At 39.5% G+C, this 17,147-nt stretch overlaps 1 long non-coding RNA gene across 1 annotated transcript in view; it reads left to right on the top strand.

Annotated features, from left to right (window-relative positions):
* LOC108425631 overlaps positions 1 to 16,652 on the top strand; it is a 54,605-nt gene extending 37,953 nt beyond the window's left edge. Inside the window, exon 3 of the long non-coding RNA XR_001857720.1 lies at positions 16,459 to 16,652. This is a non-coding gene — a long non-coding RNA (uncharacterized LOC108425631). The remainder of the gene's footprint in view (positions 1 to 16,458) is intronic.
* Positions 16,653 to 17,147: the final 495 nt, after the last annotated feature.

The following is a 17,147-nucleotide window of genomic DNA, read 5'->3' as shown; positions in this document are numbered from 1 at the left end:
CTTCGACCTTCTTCAGAATCAAAATGCTTTCCAAGATGGTGGTAGGGATTTCCCCATGGCTAAGTGTGGAGGGGAAGTGTGGTATTGCATTTATTTTCCAGAATCAAAATGCAAGGCTGATTTTTCTGTTTCAAGTTCACATTCATGTTTGTAAGTAACACTTATCTGTCATTAATTGTAAAGACACCTCAGAAGTGAACGGATCATTGAGCACGCTATCAAGTTAGCTGCTGCTAACAAGCTATACACTAGTTGATGAAAACATGTAAAATGAATTCCAATCTGACCATTATTATCAGTTTGTATGGTGACAAGGTATGTATCCAATCTAAGACCCTATGTGAAATTTGCTCAAATTTGATTTGAAAATACACTGTAGCATTCACACAACACTGAAAGCAAAGCTCAGCAACCTTGGTTTTGCCAGACTGCAGGGCCACATGCTCTTTTGATACATTATGCCTGGGTGAAGCAGCCACAGTAAAAAAAAGTAAGCTGGACAGCAGCATACAAAAGGAAGCTAACCACCTCAAACATATGGTCCAAAATTAGCCTTTCAATTTTTTTTTTTCATAGACACACAATCTACTCCAAGAACACAAAACTATGGTTACACTCCAAAATAAGAAGCTGACCCATCACTGACCAGTAGTGGGTTAGTTAGAAAAATATTCAATTCAAATCACTACTTCTCTGAAACTGGGATTGCTTATTATTTCCAAGAAAAAGTAATCTCACAATTCTCAGGACCTCAATCCAAGCTTAAATAGCCAACCTCACATCATTTTAAAAAAGGCGTACCGCCATCTTATAAGCTAAATTGTGAAAGAAAATCACCGTTAGCTCTCAGCTGGGTGGATAAAAAGCTACTTAAACAGTGTTTAAATAGAGAAAGCAGTATTAACTAACTATTTCGCTGTTACTAGAAGAAAACCTCCAAAATGGTAACTTTACATGAGAAGGGTAGAACCTACTTCACATTTAATATAACTCAACAGAACCAGACATTTTTCCAATCAATTTTGGGCCGTTTCTTTTGGTCCACTCCTCATGAAATTTACACATAATGTAAAGGGCAACAATCATTTTCAAATTATGTCAAAATTGAAAGACGACAAAAAAACAAAAAAGGTTTTGTTCTGGCAGCAGCGATTTGTTAAAATTTCACTTAAATGGCAAATAATGGGCTACTCTCCCTGTTTACTTCAGCATTAACTGTTTTATTAACTATGTGTGCTGTTTCAGGTGAAAAGGTAAAAAGAAAAGTTTTCTTGTTAATTTTCAAATACTGTGCATTTCCAAATTTGAACATTAGAATAACGAATGCACCTTCTTTGTGAACTTTAGCGCACGCTAAGCTAAGCTAGGTGTTCTTGTTTTCGTCCTGCAGCTCGCTCACGGCTAATGCCAATTTAGCCTTGTCAATTAGCTGAAAATGAGCTGAGAACGAGCCACTAGAGCTCTCCCTGCTTGGGTTAAATCTACTGGCAGCTCATGGCAGCAGCAACCCTCAGCATGATATTCAAGCAAGGACACAGAGTCACATGAAACGCAAGAGCCTTAGCCTTAGCTCACCTAACGCCAAGTAGCATTGGCGCCCACACCTTCTTCTGTTGTGTGTATGGTGGTTGCTAGGCTAACTTAGGGTGCATTACCGCCACCTGAAGTCTTTAAATGAAACATGGAATAATTGCAGTAGGTGTTTATACCAGGTGTCAGCAACGAGTGTGTTTTCATTTATATTGTATTTTTTGCCTATACTAGTACATTAGCATGTACTGAGACATATTTACAGCCAAGATGGTAACATGGACATAACAAATTGTGGCCTCCAAGGGAGTTCAATTTTTGTTGAAAGGATAAAATGGCTCATTAACATTTGGGTGACCGACCCCTAATTTATACCAATGTATACTTTCACTTTGTACTGGGTTCCCTTGTGCACAAATTATTAGCATCATTGTTATTTTCTGACATCAAGCTTTTTTTACAGTTTGTTAAACTATTCTACTCAAATGTATACACACTCCTAGCAGACGTGAGTTTGATCACAGAGATAGGTGTGTCAGCTATGTGTTTATGGCTGTGTTTATATATGTGTGTAAGGGGGAGGCAGGATAGCCCACCCTCCCACCCTACATGTTTAATGAGGGGGCCTCTTTTGGAGATAACAGCCCTGTAAAGGCGTATTCACTCCCCGTGCCACCACTCCTCTAGATGAGACGATCCTTTTAAGTGCTGGAACGAGGTCAGCCTGCACATGGGGGTCATAGACTCAGCTGACCTGCAGCTCCTCTACCCCAGGGCATAGGAGGTGCACTCCTGAGTCATGTCACATTGATTTGTGCCTAGTGATTATCTCATGCTGGGGAAATGAAAAGTGTTACCATGACATTGTTAAATCAATGTGATATACAGTAAATTTTGAGCCTGTAACCTAGTAGTTGTTGATTTTTTTGGGGTCATTGGTTATTCTTGTAATGAATAGGTTGATGTTACTATGCATACACATGAATCATTGTATTGCAGCTGGGTAAGAACATTCATGGTGAATAAAGGACAGAAAGTGCACTGCCTGACATCCAATCAACTTGCCTTTTTTATTTTGTAGTGAGAAAAGAAAAATATTTTCCCCAGCCCTTTTCAATACTCACATAATACTACCATGCAGGGGTTGTACACAGTGTGAATAAGTGTTGGTTGAGCTGCAAATAGAGCTGTAACACAGGATCTGACCTGAATTGCTGCTGATATGTTGATTTCCCCCAGGAGCTCCTCTCTGCCCCCGCTACACTGTTTTAGATTCCAGGGGGAGGTCGTTAATGCATGGCCTAGCCAGCGGGATCCATATGTATGACCAAAACCCTCTCAGCTCGCTGGAAATGGGCTTTTTTGGAAATATCTTTCCCCTGTGGAGGAGTAACAAGACTGAGGACAGCACTGAGGACACCAATCTACACACATGCTCTGGTTCATTATTTTGTACAGTACATATAAAGCAATGCAGTAGTTAACTAACCTCACTATTATACTATTTGCTTGAAATGGAGCCCATGTTGCATTCAGTTGTGATGCAGAATATTACTTGTGGGATATTCTTATATTAAAACCATGTCATTTGCAAAAGTTTGGGTGGCACTGGTCAAATGAGATGTTTTGTTGACTTTCTAAGTGACAGTAAGTGAATATGTTCTCTATAGAGAACACATCTCTGCACGTTTTAATGCACAAGTACTGTTTATTTGCTGAATTTAACATATTGAAAATATGGACTTCTTATTTTTTTTTTTTTCTAAACTAAATAGTGCATTGTATTTAGAACTTAAAATACAACTCTGAAATATGCAATGGAGCAGTCACCTATGCAGGCTACATTAACCATACCTCAGCTGACCACATGAACACAGTTGCTGTCATCTCAATTGATCAATTTTTCATAGTAAAACATCAGTAGAAGAACCGAGGTGTATTTAGATTAGAAGTCAGGAGTATCAACTACATGGGTAGAACAGTTTTCAGCCAATCAGATTGTGCAACTAATATTACACGAGATACATGATATTACAGTGGATTTTAATGTCTATGTTATGTTATACTATTTTCAGGCGTCTGTTATCTGTTATACCATGCAACCCAGAACTAAGAAGTGCATGGCTATATCTAAATTTACTGCATGTGCACGATAATCATCTCCTAATCTAAAGTAATGCCTCTCCCGCCTCTGAGCCTTGTCTGCTTCTGCTGCAGTCTTGTCACAGCTTTTTGTCAGTGTTCTGGAAATGAGCATTTGACGTGAACCTGCCGTGCTTGGATCTCCCATCTGCGACGTTTGGCACCTGTCCGTTCAGTCAGGTAGAGCAGGCGAGGAGGGAGCGAGAGAGGGAGAGGGAGGGATAGAGAGAAAGAGAGACAGAGAAACAACCATGTTCTGCTGTTCTGTCTGCATGCTCACTCTCCGGCCCTGCTAATTGCCACCTATATTAGCACGATCACTGCCGTCTAGACACTGCAATTAGCAGATAAATCTCCAAAATGGACACAATCGCTGGTTAACCCCAGAGGAGGCTCAAGGCCAGTAGCTCTGTTGGATCATAAGCTGGGCCTACAGCCTCAAGGCCCCTCTATCTCTCTCTCACTGTATCTTTCTTAGGTCCAAACACAGCATTTGAATGCTCATGTTAATGGCCATCTCTGAACTTACTGTAGCCACTTTGTAAATCAAATTAAATGCTGTATAGTACAAGGTGTATACTGCATGTGTATCTTGTAATAGCAATGTTAGGTTACATTATTTCAGACACGGGTTATAGTATACCTGTTATACTAGGGTTGACAATATCCTGCTGCTGGAGATCTACTAACAGATCCAGGTAATCAAGGCTTTCAGGGACATCTGAATATTAAAGCCAAGGATGTTGGAAGCCTTCAGGGTGGTAGATCTCCAGGATTGGGCACTCCTGTGTTATACCCCACAACCTTAGAATGCAGTTTCATTTTATTCTACAATTTAAATGTAATGATATGTTTCATTATATTGTATGTTTAAAGAATAGAACACAAGACACAGTGTTATCGTGCAGGCAAACGTTCTGCATGTTAAAAAGAAAAAGTAAAGCAAAGACACCCAAAACATGGTAGTAAATGTGATTTAATATTGGTAAAATCTTCAGCCACAACTGCTGTACAGATAGAGCCATAACACTGTCACAATATCAGGTTAAGCTTCGCTTTTTCAGTATTTCCCAGATTACTTTGAATCTTACCTGCAAAGCATTTCACAGGCCAGCTAATTTGCCATGTTGCATTCTGGCTAATTCCAGTTTTGCTGTCACACCTGCTGACCAAAAAGCTTACTTGGAGACAATGGAAGGTTCAGAATTCAATGTTGTCCTGCCATCACATTGTACTTCAGAGTGTGAACAAATGGTAAAATTTTACCATAAAAGAAAACTCATATAGAAACTTAGTAACAGTTAGACGCAATTAAATATGTCATGAAGAAAAACACACTGTAGATTTTAAGGGATAACTTACATCTAACTCTTAACCTTTTAATTGGCACAGTTCCTACTTGGGTTTATGCTCTTTGCACTGCTCATATTCCTGTAAATAACACTAAATCTGCCTCATACTGTCTTTCTTTGCATATTTACTGCATTTAATGTTACAGTTTTACCGCAAGTGTACTTGTGCTGTAATTTAATGTGTTGTGCTGTCTTGAGTAGTCTGTGTGTACCTTGCACTTTTTCTGCACTGCTCTGGTCTGCCAGTGATCGAGCAGTAAAATATTTTAAGTAAGGCGTTAGATTCACACAACTGGACAAATATAAGTTTACTTCAAATAGGTGCATGGCAACTTGGCATGTAAATCTTACATAAGAATGGAATTGTACGTATGATAGACCCATTTAGTTATATCACATGACAACAGTAATCAAAAGGGGATGGAAAGGGCTTGGCAGTTTAAAGGGGGGGGGGGTTTATTCACTTTTTTTTAAACAGTGGCATCCCCTTGCACTCCCTCCTTGGACATCCCCCTCGCTGGGCCCAGCAAACACTGGCTATGTTTTGTTCAGTACTGAAAGAAGGTTATTTCATTTCACTGTATACTTGTTTATGGATGGGACGATGGTAAAGTTCTCCTTGACTCTTGACTGTTCTCCTGCCCCTCTTAGCCTCACCATCACCCCAGTCCTCCTCTGCTTTGCCGCTTCGGAAATTCTCAATCCGCCATGGCGTTCCTCTCACGGCAGGGAATCAGAATCTTTCATCAGCCGCACTTATTTAGAGCATTTTTTTTTCTTCTTTTTCTTCTTGGCTTGCTCCGATATTAAATATTCATCCGGCGGGCAGATAAAGCCACGGCAACAGCCAGCGCTGCTGTGGGCTGGAGATAGCGGCGTCCCACGGCCCCCCGGTTCCACGAGCCCCCCCATCCCCCCACCCCCACCCCCACCACCCCATTGTTTCGGGTTAGCATGACTATGTGACGCTTAAAGTCATTTTTTCCGGAACAAATTATTGGATCTAAATCCGCGTCACAATATATCCGTCGTATAAGTGTCACGTGATGGGGGTGGGCCAGTCAGATGGGGAAGAGGAGAAGGAGGAGGAGGACAGCTTCCTGGAGATCAGGTCAGCAGCTCTCATCTTCAAACCAAGCAGAAAATTTAATTAATGCCTCTGCTTTAGGGTATGGCCTGGAATGGGGGAGGGTAGGGACACAACCTTTCATGTAAACAAGGGGACCATCCTATCAGCAGCAGCCTGCTGCCTTTTTCTGCTGCAGTGAATGTTGGGGAATCTTCAAAATAGGGGTGGGGGGCAATTTAAGGGGCAAATCAGCAAATTAAAAAGATTGCCAAATCTTTGCCAAATGCTATCTTTCTGTTGAAGCCAATGAGGTTTAAGATCAGGATGTGGAGAATAAGCCAGGGCTGAACCAGTTTTGCTAGGTTTTTCTAGAAAAACCTCCTTGTGGTCTTTTTCCAAAGAAAATTTTGAAGAAATTCTGATAACAAGGGCTTTTTCACCTCAGAATGGGGACCGATGCACTTTGAAGCTCACACAAGGGAAGCGAATCAATAAGGATGCTGTTTTCCTGACGGAAATTAATTACACGAAGAAAAAAATCTTTGAGACACAGTGGATGGATCAGATCGATTCTGCTTTTGAAAATCTCGCTCTGAAACCCTCCTGTCTCCCAATTGTTTTGAAGTGCTATCGACTGCCTACACTAAAGCAGAGCTTGTTGAAGAGGTATAAAGGTCTATCTCAGAAAAAGATGGGGCGCCGAGAAAACTTGAACTGATTTTTTTGTTTACTTCTCTCATGAAGCCAAAGTTTTAGCTGCCTTTTCATCTGCCTTCAAAGTCATTCTTGGGCTTTTGACAACTCTTGAGATCTAATTAGCAAACAGAGGCATATTTCAGGGGAGGGAAATGGTAAAGCAAATGGCCTCCTCCTCCTACCTAATTTCATCTTTAGACATTTTCGGTGATGGAGCAGCCCTGCGGATATTAGCGTCATGCTAAAGAATACGATCCCTACACTCTCCAATTTAGCGCATAATGACAGTCTCTCAAATGAAAGGGGGGTTGCGGTTGAGGTGCTTCTTTTCCCTGCCTGGCGGCCCCTGGTGTGTGAATATGACAGCTCAGTATTAATGATGTCTATCAGATGGAGAGGGCTAGGCGCTGCTTCTTTAGAACGCACTGTGCTGGGAGCTTCACTAGGCCTCCGTCTTTTTCTGTGCCCCGGTTCTTGCTGCCGCCCCCTAAACTGGCCCTTTAAATGCAGCGGCTGCTCACTGGGAGCCATCATCTCCACTTAAAACAAAGGGGATTCATCAGACCTGTCTGTCCACCCCCCAACACTCGCCACTGCACCATTCCTCGAGACTAAATTACGCCCCAAGTGCCTGGCTCGAGGTGCCGAAAATAAATGGGCCTGGATATAATGGCTGGAGCCCATGGGTAATAGTCCTGTGAGAGGATGGAAAGGGAGCAGGAGAGAGAGAGTGAAAAAGGCCATACTGAATATGGTAGTACTGGCAGGCTATTATAACATGTCCTTCACTGGAGGAAAATCATATCTCGGCCTATGAAGTCATCATAAATCTAGTCAGTGTATCACATTATTTCAAGCATTATTTTTGCTTATCTTAAATGATCTTATATTATTTTAACAACAATCTAATACAGCAGTAAGCTATGATGAGGTAATAAGCTATGATGATGAGAGCCTAGGCATTACTGTTATTTTATCACAGGTAGGTGGTGTCCATAGGCATGACACAAAGCAATCTTACTTGTGGTTAAATCTCTGTAATGCATAAAATATAATGGCGTGCTTTTAAAGTAACATATATATGATACAATACATACATGTTTAACAAATAATTTAAGTTAGAATCAAACAAAACACCACAGCAACAGTAATGCTCATTTCCACTAGCGCTTCTGTGCTGCTTCCTGTTGTGTTAGCATGAAACTCACAGTGCCAGACATTTGTTTTACTTATTGCAGATCTAACCAAAAACACTGACATTCAGAGCATGTAAGACATTTAAACAATATTCTTTACTTTTTAGAAAGTCTAACAGTGAATATTAATGGGTGAGCAGTTTAGCCTGTTAGCTAGCTCTGATCTAGTTGCTAAGAAGATATCAGATTTTAGAATCTGATCTCTTTTATCATGAGAAATGTTAATTATCTTGAGTTGATTTACAATGATCACTTGCCAAGATATCATTTTTTGAAGTCTTTGTCTTTTTTCTGGTGGCCCAACTGTCTCTTTTCCTCCATCCTTCCCATCCTCTGCCTATCCGAGCTTGAACCTTTACACCTCTCTGTGGTACAGATGGTTTCATTTTGGACGAGATAAAACCGTGTTTGGTGGAACTGATTAAACAGAGAACAACATCCCCATCTGCCATTTAGGCCCATATAAAATTGCATGGGCAGATGCTGACATCTTTGGAGATGATTGATTCACCTCTGACTGAAGGGGAGGAGGGGAGAGGGGTGTTCTCACAGGATTCCAGCTGCCCATTCTGCACACACACACACGCACCCACACACACGCGCACATGGTCACTTCACCAGCGCAATCACCGGCTGCCTTGATTGGACTCGGGCAGGTGAGTGAGGGACACTTTAATCATGATCAGCCCTCAGCCTGATAATTCCGCCTTTGTCGCAGAGTGTGTATGCATGTGTGTGTGTGTGTGTGTGTGTGTGTAAGGCCAAGCTGATGCTGCACTGAAAAAAACATTATAATATCTCATGTAATCTTTGCTTTAAGCATATCTTCACATTCAGATCAACTTTCAAACTTAATAAACCTTGTTTTCACATTTTTTTACTTTTTTCATCATTTGAAGATGACAGCTGTTCTTTATATTGTGTGACCAAATTAAGATGGACTGTACCACTGAGTTGTGTAAAGTTTCAAGATCGGATACGCGGAGGATGAAAAACAAAAGAGACAGACTGGACACCTTAAAAAAACATGGGATTCAGAAAAATGATCTTAAATCTAGTCAATATATCTTATAGTTCCAGACCTAAAATCTTATTAGATCAGCTGTATTTAAGGCCATTGGGCAGTGAATACACTGTAATGCTGCATGGTTTTGATCCAACAGTGACTATATATAGTGTGGATGGGCTGTTATGCTCTGCAATTACTGTCTTTCTGATGGTAGTGGTGTCTCACTTTCCATAATAATTGATTCATTTAAGACTTATCTGTTTGTAACCTTGTTTTCCCTCATAACTGTCAGAATATTGAGGGAAATGGGCATTTGACCTACAACTTTTTGATGCCCACCACTTTTTCAAATTCAAATTCAGGGAAGGTACCTTTAATATTCTTTAATCTAGCAATGCAGCATGGGTCTGCTTGGGGTGGCGCTGTGCAGACTTTTTCACCATATTGGTCTTTCATAACATGGCAACTGTAACTATGCCCAGGATACCTCTGAAAAACTTTACAATATGCTTTAGCATATTTCTAAATCTGAAAACCTGTCCAATCTCCCAAGAGTTTAGTGAAAAGAGTGAGTTGATACTCTTTTCTTCAAACACTAGACCTCAATTAATGTGAGGAAGCCTGCATTACCAAACCAGAGCATTTCCAAAACAACAATGGTTGAACTGAACATTTTGGTGCCATTGAAGCTACCATCAGTGACACTAAGGTGAGTGAGTTAACAGCTAGCCAATGCTGGAGTAGCCAGCCAACATGGGACCCCCCAAATACCAAAGAGTATTTTGCACACTGATACAGTCCCACTGGTGTGTTGCCACCCCTGTTATATCTTAAAGCAATAGTACATTATATTAATACATGAATTACATTTATGCAACTGTCTTACCTCAAATGAGGTTACTCAGCCAAGGCATGATTGGTGTCCAAAGTTTGCTACTTTAGCTTTACATTGAAGCTGCAGTGCTAATGTTAAAATTACTAAAAAAGTACAGCAAAAGTACAGAAAAAAATCTGTCATTTTTTCCCTTTGACAATTTTTATAGTTAACAGAATGTCATAGAATTGTCAGAAGCTGCTTAAAGAAACAGTCAACTGCTGTTTTAATAATTTACTATTAAAACATGTTTCATGTCTCATTCATGGCTGCGTGGAGTCCTGTACGTTTCTAAATGTTGCCATTGTGTACTTTCACTGAGCTCAGATGTCTGTAACCTGGTTTACGCTGATTTTGGCGATTTAGCAACATACATGACAAAGCAGAGGACACACTTATCCTTGTTAAAGGCTTGTTAAAAGTTGTATTTGCTGGGATGCAACCATGTGGTTAGCTATACCAACTGCAAATCCAGCTAACATTGGTGGAGCGAGTTCATGTCATCTGCAAAAGATGGCAAGAAATGAACAGATAATGAATGAAATAATGCTGTTTTTTGCCATCCAAAAATGTTATTTGCTATGTGAGTGGTGAATGTAATCCTGCTAGTATTTGTACTGTATTTTTCTAGTAAGCACCTGTAAACAGATTACTGCCTTTTTTCCACAGACTACAGTTACCTCTTGTTTGAATCATGATTACGTAAAGCTGTTACATGTATTCTGTTACTACTTAAGTGTTCAATTACATTTGAGGTAAAATTATGTTCATTATGTTCATTTTGCCAAGCTATTCCATTGAATAAGATGTGGAGTGGAAGCATTCAGCATTGTTCCAACACTTGATGTATCTCTGCATTCTTGCAGCAGCCTGCTCATTTTATTATCACGCTGACACTCATTTTCTCCCCTTTTTATGGTGCCCTTCTTGAGGAGAGGCAGTCTCCTTCATTGAATCCACTCCCAATAATTACTTGTAAACATTGAAGCATTTTAAGATGCGAACTTTAAAAAGCAGCAGCTCCAATCAAAGGCAGCCACGTGTGAGCATTTGAGAAACGAATCTTGTAAAACTGCTGAGTTGGTGGACGCTGAGCAATCAAGGCGGCGGTTTCAGCTCATATACTCTTCCGATGAAGGTGGAATATCATTAGAGAGAGAGAGAGAGGGGGGGGGGGAGAGAGAGGGAGTTGACCCTGTAGCATCGCCAACCAGGACATTCACAGGAAGAGCAGGCTTGCAAGCCAGACTGAACATTCACTGGGGACACAGATCAATCAGGCTCAGGATGGATCTCATCTTTCTTCATCCCTCTGTCTCGCCCTTTTTGTAAATGGCACAAAGGATGGGGCAAAAAGAATCGATAGATATTCCTCTTAAATTAGTTTTATGTAGAAGCAGATGACTGATGCTAAATCAAAGAGAGGCGGCTAATGCAGCACAGGCCGCTTTGCATTCCACTGCAGAAACGGCTGAATACAGAAATGCTTTTGGCTCTGCTGGTCTTTCGCTAGCCTGCCACTCGTTAATTTGACATTGCGTGGGAGTCTATTAAAAGAAGCAGCCCTAAACAACCTTATCTCTGTTCAGGGTTATTTGTTAAGGTGCCACCGCATCAAGTCAGGTGAATTTGCATATTAATTGAATCTGGAGCTGCTGCAGGAAGGTGACAGTCTTAAGTGTAGTTGTCTGCAGGCAGCTCACCTGCACACAAAAGCTAGGTGATTTTTTCCCCCTTTTAGCAGGAAATTGCTTTAACTTGGGAGAGAATAATCATATTCAAACCCACACAACTCCTTACATAAGCCCACAAGGCTCTCTCTCTCTTCCTCCCTGGAAACAGAGAGAGAGACAGAAAGAGAGAGAGAGAAAGAGAGACCAATCTATTTTACTAAAAAAATGTAATCCAAATCTCCAAATGCTGCTTTTTTTAATATCAGTCTAAGATTACACCATTTGCTATTTTACTCTATACAACCCCCCCAACCCCACCCCCCTTTCCTCTGGCTATGATAGATCTCACAGTTTTCTTGTATCCGATCTCATCTAAGCCATTGTAAATGCATAGCAGCTAAAAGAGGTGGACTATTCCCTGCAGAGCTGAATAGATTTAATAAGCAAATGCTGTGTAGAATAGCTGTAAAAAGAGCCTTGTTTTGTTGACATATAATACAGCATAAACAATGTTTACATAATGCATAAACAAAGCTTACGCTTTGTTTTTCAAAACCAGCCTGTTACATTGCATCTATATTTAATCCTTGATAATGAGCTATTCTTTTTTTACTTTAAGAAAATTATATTAAATAATCATATTTTGCCAATTCGTCAGTGTTGGAAAGCTGTAAACAGCCTTGTTTTGTTGCCATACAGCATAAACAATGTTTACATAATACTTACACAAAGCTTTATATCATGGATTATATCTTTATATCATGGATTGCTTACATTACACTACATCTACATGTACATTTATGTAAGTCCTGGGGAATGCAGTATTCTGTTCTCTTGTAATGAACTACTGATATACTTTTTTGTAGGTATGTTTACGAAACTGGGCAAGCTTTATGTAACTTTTGCAAAAATTCCATTCAATGTAATAAGAAATTGTAGTTCACTTTGTTATGTAGCATTGTGTCACCAGTTTAAAGTGCTACACTACTGTGTTGTTCTACTTAATTAACACTATAGGCAGGTTCAAAAACATAACAGTGAATTGTCTGCCATGCTAACGGTAGCTCAACGCAATCACCTGATCGCAGTTGTTTAAACTGATTGGAACTATTTTCCAGTTCCCGTTGTGATGTGCATTATCTTCCGTTGGCTTGAAGCCAGTGATTGTAAATAAAGAAAGGTTTATTGAGATATGCCACGGGTGTAAAGCTGTAGTTAAGACCATCAAGACCATGACTAATCAAGACAGAGTTAAGCCTGAGTCTAAAGGAGCCAGAAATTGGTGTGCAGAAGAGAACAAGTTTATTATTTAAACTTTAAACGCCTTATGCTTTAAATTATTTAAATCTTTAGAAGCCATCCAATTTTTGGATGGCCATTTAGCTCGCGGTAAGAAGCTGTTCAAACAAGTATATGAGGCAATGAATGTCAGTGGGTTTACACAAAGCATAGAGCAAATTTTTAAAAAGCCAAAGGAAAACTGAGGTAGCACTGCTACTCTTCTCACTCTGACTGGACTCAGTGATGCTCATTGTCAGGGAAAGGTCTACACTAAGTGGTTCTCTACACATGCACATAATTTTGGATCTGATTACTTGTAGTGTGCATGTAAACTGAGATTTCCATTGGATTGTTGAGTAGAGTGCATATAAACGCCTCAGTCTTAATCTATAATCAAAATCAGAATAATGAGTCTAAGACCTTGTCAAGGGCAAAGCCTAAAAAATGAGTCCTCTTCAAGTCTGGGTCTTAATTATTCTTTATCTCCTTTCAGTTCAAATTACTGGCAAATATGCTAGACAGATGTTCTTTCCACAAGACATCACTGTATGTACAAAAATGACCTCCTCTTCCACTTACCAACTCAAATGTGGTATGGATTGAATGTTTCTTTGCATTTCACACCCACTCTGAATGAATGCAACCTAGGCCTGTTTCAAATAAATGCAACAAATGCCTACTCTAAATAAATACAACCAGTCCCTGTTCTAAGTGAATTCAATTACTGCCACGCTCTGAATGAGTCCACAATATGATTACTGAATGAATCTAACAAGTGCCCACTCTGAGTGAATCCAACCACTGCCCACTCTGAGTGAATCCAACCAGTGTCTGCTATGAGTGAATCCAACCAGTGCCTGCTCTGAGTGAATCAAACCAGTGTCCGCTATGAGTGAATCCAACCAGTGACCACTCTGAATGAATCCAACCAGTGTCCGCTATGAGTGAATCCAACCAATGCCACTTCTGAATGGATCCAACCTGTCCCCACTCTGAGTGAATCCAACCAATGAATTCAACAAATGCCAGTTCTGAATGAATTCAACAATGAGCACTGTGAGTGAATCCAATCTATGCCTGCTCTAAGTGAATCCTACCAATGCCCTTTCTGAACGAATTCAACTAGTGCTCACTCTGAGTGAATCCACCCAATGGCCATTCGAATGAATCCAACCAGTGGCCATGAAGGATAATGAATTAAATAAAAAGCAAACAGATAAAACCAATCACAAAAAGACACATACAGTATCTTTGGCAGTTTATTACTCACATTTTTTTTTGTATTGGAAGTTTTGCAAAAAATACATTTACATGTGCAAACGAGATTTCTTAAATGTGCCAGCAACTCCATAATTTAAAAAATCTGAAATCTAGTTTGCAGACAATGTTACAATTAATATATTATTTCATCATGAAAACAAACTGAAGAGAAAAGATCTTATGGCACAGATCACTGAAACCTTATTGTTTTATTATTTAATCAAGAAAACAATCTATCATTATTATGAAATGTTTCATGTCATTTTTAAGACAAAATCTAATATAAATCCAGATATGAGCAATATGTTAGGAAATATATTAGGATTGTTCTTCAGAATATGGTTAAAAAAAACATGGATATTCTAGAAACTAGATTGTTGTCTCTGAATAGAGAGAAAACCTGTTTTTTATTTCATTTTTGGATGAAAATATTATAATGAATATATTTCTGTTGTGCTTTGACATTTGTACAGTTACAGTATAAAAGAAGACAATTAAGATGAAGCTTATCCAACATTCTGAAAGATGACAGACAGGACCAAAGTGGTAATTTGTGATGATCATCTAGTGTTTCACCTTGTTTCAGTTGCACAGACAACAAATAACTTTTTATACAGTGTTAATCATTTTTGAAGATGAGGCGATTAGACTTGTTGTCATGGCGATGCTGCATATGTGTGTGATTGATGCTGTTTTAGCTTTCCTGGCCAGTAGGTAGGTTTAATTGGACAAGGCACCTCTAACACCTCACTACCCCATAGGCCAGTCCTGCAGGAGTGTGTATGTAATGAAGGGCTTTCTGAGGGTGATTGTGGTGATGATGTTTCACTGTCCATTATGACTGACCCATTTAAGACTTGTCTGAATGTCTAAGCCACCTCCATCAATTGTGCAGAGGATAACAAGTGAGAAACGTACAAGAATAGCTCTCTTTCCTTCTCTCTCTCTCTCTCTCTCTCTCTCTCTCACTCCCTCTTTCTCATTATCCTGTCAGCTCCTGTGCAGTGTCTCTCTCGGTCCCTTTGGGAGAAGCTCATGGGCTCATGCCATCCTAACATCCTTTACTATCTTTTGGGCAGATGATCAACCTGTCATTCTCTCACACCTTCTTCGGCTGCATGCTACAAGACCATGCTTAGAAGTGACAGGGATGTGTGTGTGTGATGGGAGCAGAGGGAAGGCAAGCAGGGACGTGACCAAACATAGCAAAAGAGCTCCTTCTGTAGATGCAATTAGACTAAATGGGATTAAGCCTATCGCATTGCAGCCGGGCCTGGCCCCATGGCCACCTGGGATAGGAGAGGGGTGGTGATGCAGCACCAAAGAGAAAATGAGCATCTGAACACCTCGAGTGAACCCTGGTCTGCTGTCACCTTCTGGCAAAACCATTTCACTCTTTCACAAAAGGGCCACATGCTTATGTGGGGAAAAAATATTCTCACTGTTAAAGTACTGTAAAAATGAATGGTCAATTTTCACTTTTTTTTCATTTAAAGGACAGAGGTTAAAAAAAAAAACAAATTATCACTCTTATTTCACAGATGTGTTCATTTAATGGGTACTGAATACCAGAATCATTACAAATGAAATCACTCTGTCATTGGTTTTAAATTCAAATTTAAGAAAAAGGTGAATTTAAGAAGATATGAGAAATAGAGAAAATGCCCTTAGATCCCTCAGAGTTAGATAAGTTTTTTCAATGAAACTGTCCATTTTAATTCATATGTGTTTGTTTGGGTAAAGTAATCTGTTTTATTGGCTTCTGGCATCATCTGTTTGTGTATGTTTTTTCTTGTTTTACTCAGCCTCTTCATGTTGTCTTCAACCCTGGCCTATCTTCCACTTTATGAGCATCTTTCCTATACTCCACAGTTAACTGCTTAGCCACATTGTTGTTGCCTGCAAGTGCAAGTTACCATGTAATCAACTGCAGAGCTATTCTATAATAGCTAAGTAGCACATTTAAAACTTCACAAAATTATGTAAACCAAACTTAAACCTACTAACTTAAACATTACCATATTTGAGTTGAATACATATTACTCACTTCAGCACTTTAAAACTACACAACACCGCTATGTGGCAATACTTGACATTTTTAATTAAATCCAACAATTCATTTTTGGGTAATGCATAATCAGTCCATTTAAGTAATTGATTTGTTTGTATCTCTTTAGTGTGATGTACTTGGATTTGTTGAGTACGTATTAATCAAGTGTTTTAGAAGCTATTTAACACAGTTGTGTGGAACCATTTGAAATAATGTATTAAATTACAGTAAAAGGCAATATTTCTAAGAAATAAATTAAATTAAAGCAAAATAAGGTAAATAAAGTTTGTTGTTTAAGTTTTGATGTTTTTTTTTTTCTTTTTCAGTGTAGATGAATCAGTTACTAGATGCCAATGATCCATCAGTCATCAGTCTGACAAAGACTGACACCCCTGAGAAGATCTTCAAATGTAATGTGATGTGTCTCTAAAAACAAAGATCAGAATTGTCCAGGCTGTGGTCCCCTCTGTGATTCTGTATGAATACGAAAGCTGGACAATAAAATAACAAGACATGAAAATCGTTATGTCTTTGAACATTGATGTTGAATCATGAGCAAGGCATTAAGAAACCTAAAGAGCCAAACAGAAGACAGGATATTGTGGAGAAACGCTCATGGTCACCAGGAGTCAGAAACCTAATAAATACACCTTGTATCTACACTCATTGGTCATTTTATCAGAAACACTAACCATAAAGGTGAACTTCGTAGGTTTACAACTGCCCTGCATGTTGTAGTGTTCCCACATCCTGTTAATCTCAGGGGGAGCTTGTTCATTGGTTGTATCAGGTGCATTGGGAGCAAGAGAAGCTCTAAAATGTGCAGTCCTGTGGACCCGAAATGAGAACCACTGGGCAAGAAGATGATTAACACAAACTGAAATCGACTTCATTTTAAGGGCCAGTTTGCAGTAAGTTGGGTATTACTCACATCCGGTGGAACTGTGATTGTTATTCAGTACTTGCGATACTTTGAACTTTCTATTTCTATGTCTTTCTGTTTGTTTTACAAAGC

Source organism: Pygocentrus nattereri, chromosome 10 (genome assembly GCF_015220715.1).
Source record: "Pygocentrus nattereri isolate fPygNat1 chromosome 10, fPygNat1.pri, whole genome shotgun sequence".
NCBI lineage: Eukaryota > Metazoa > Chordata > Actinopteri > Characiformes > Serrasalmidae > Pygocentrus > Pygocentrus nattereri.
This window is presented reverse-complemented; position numbering and strand designations above follow the sequence as displayed.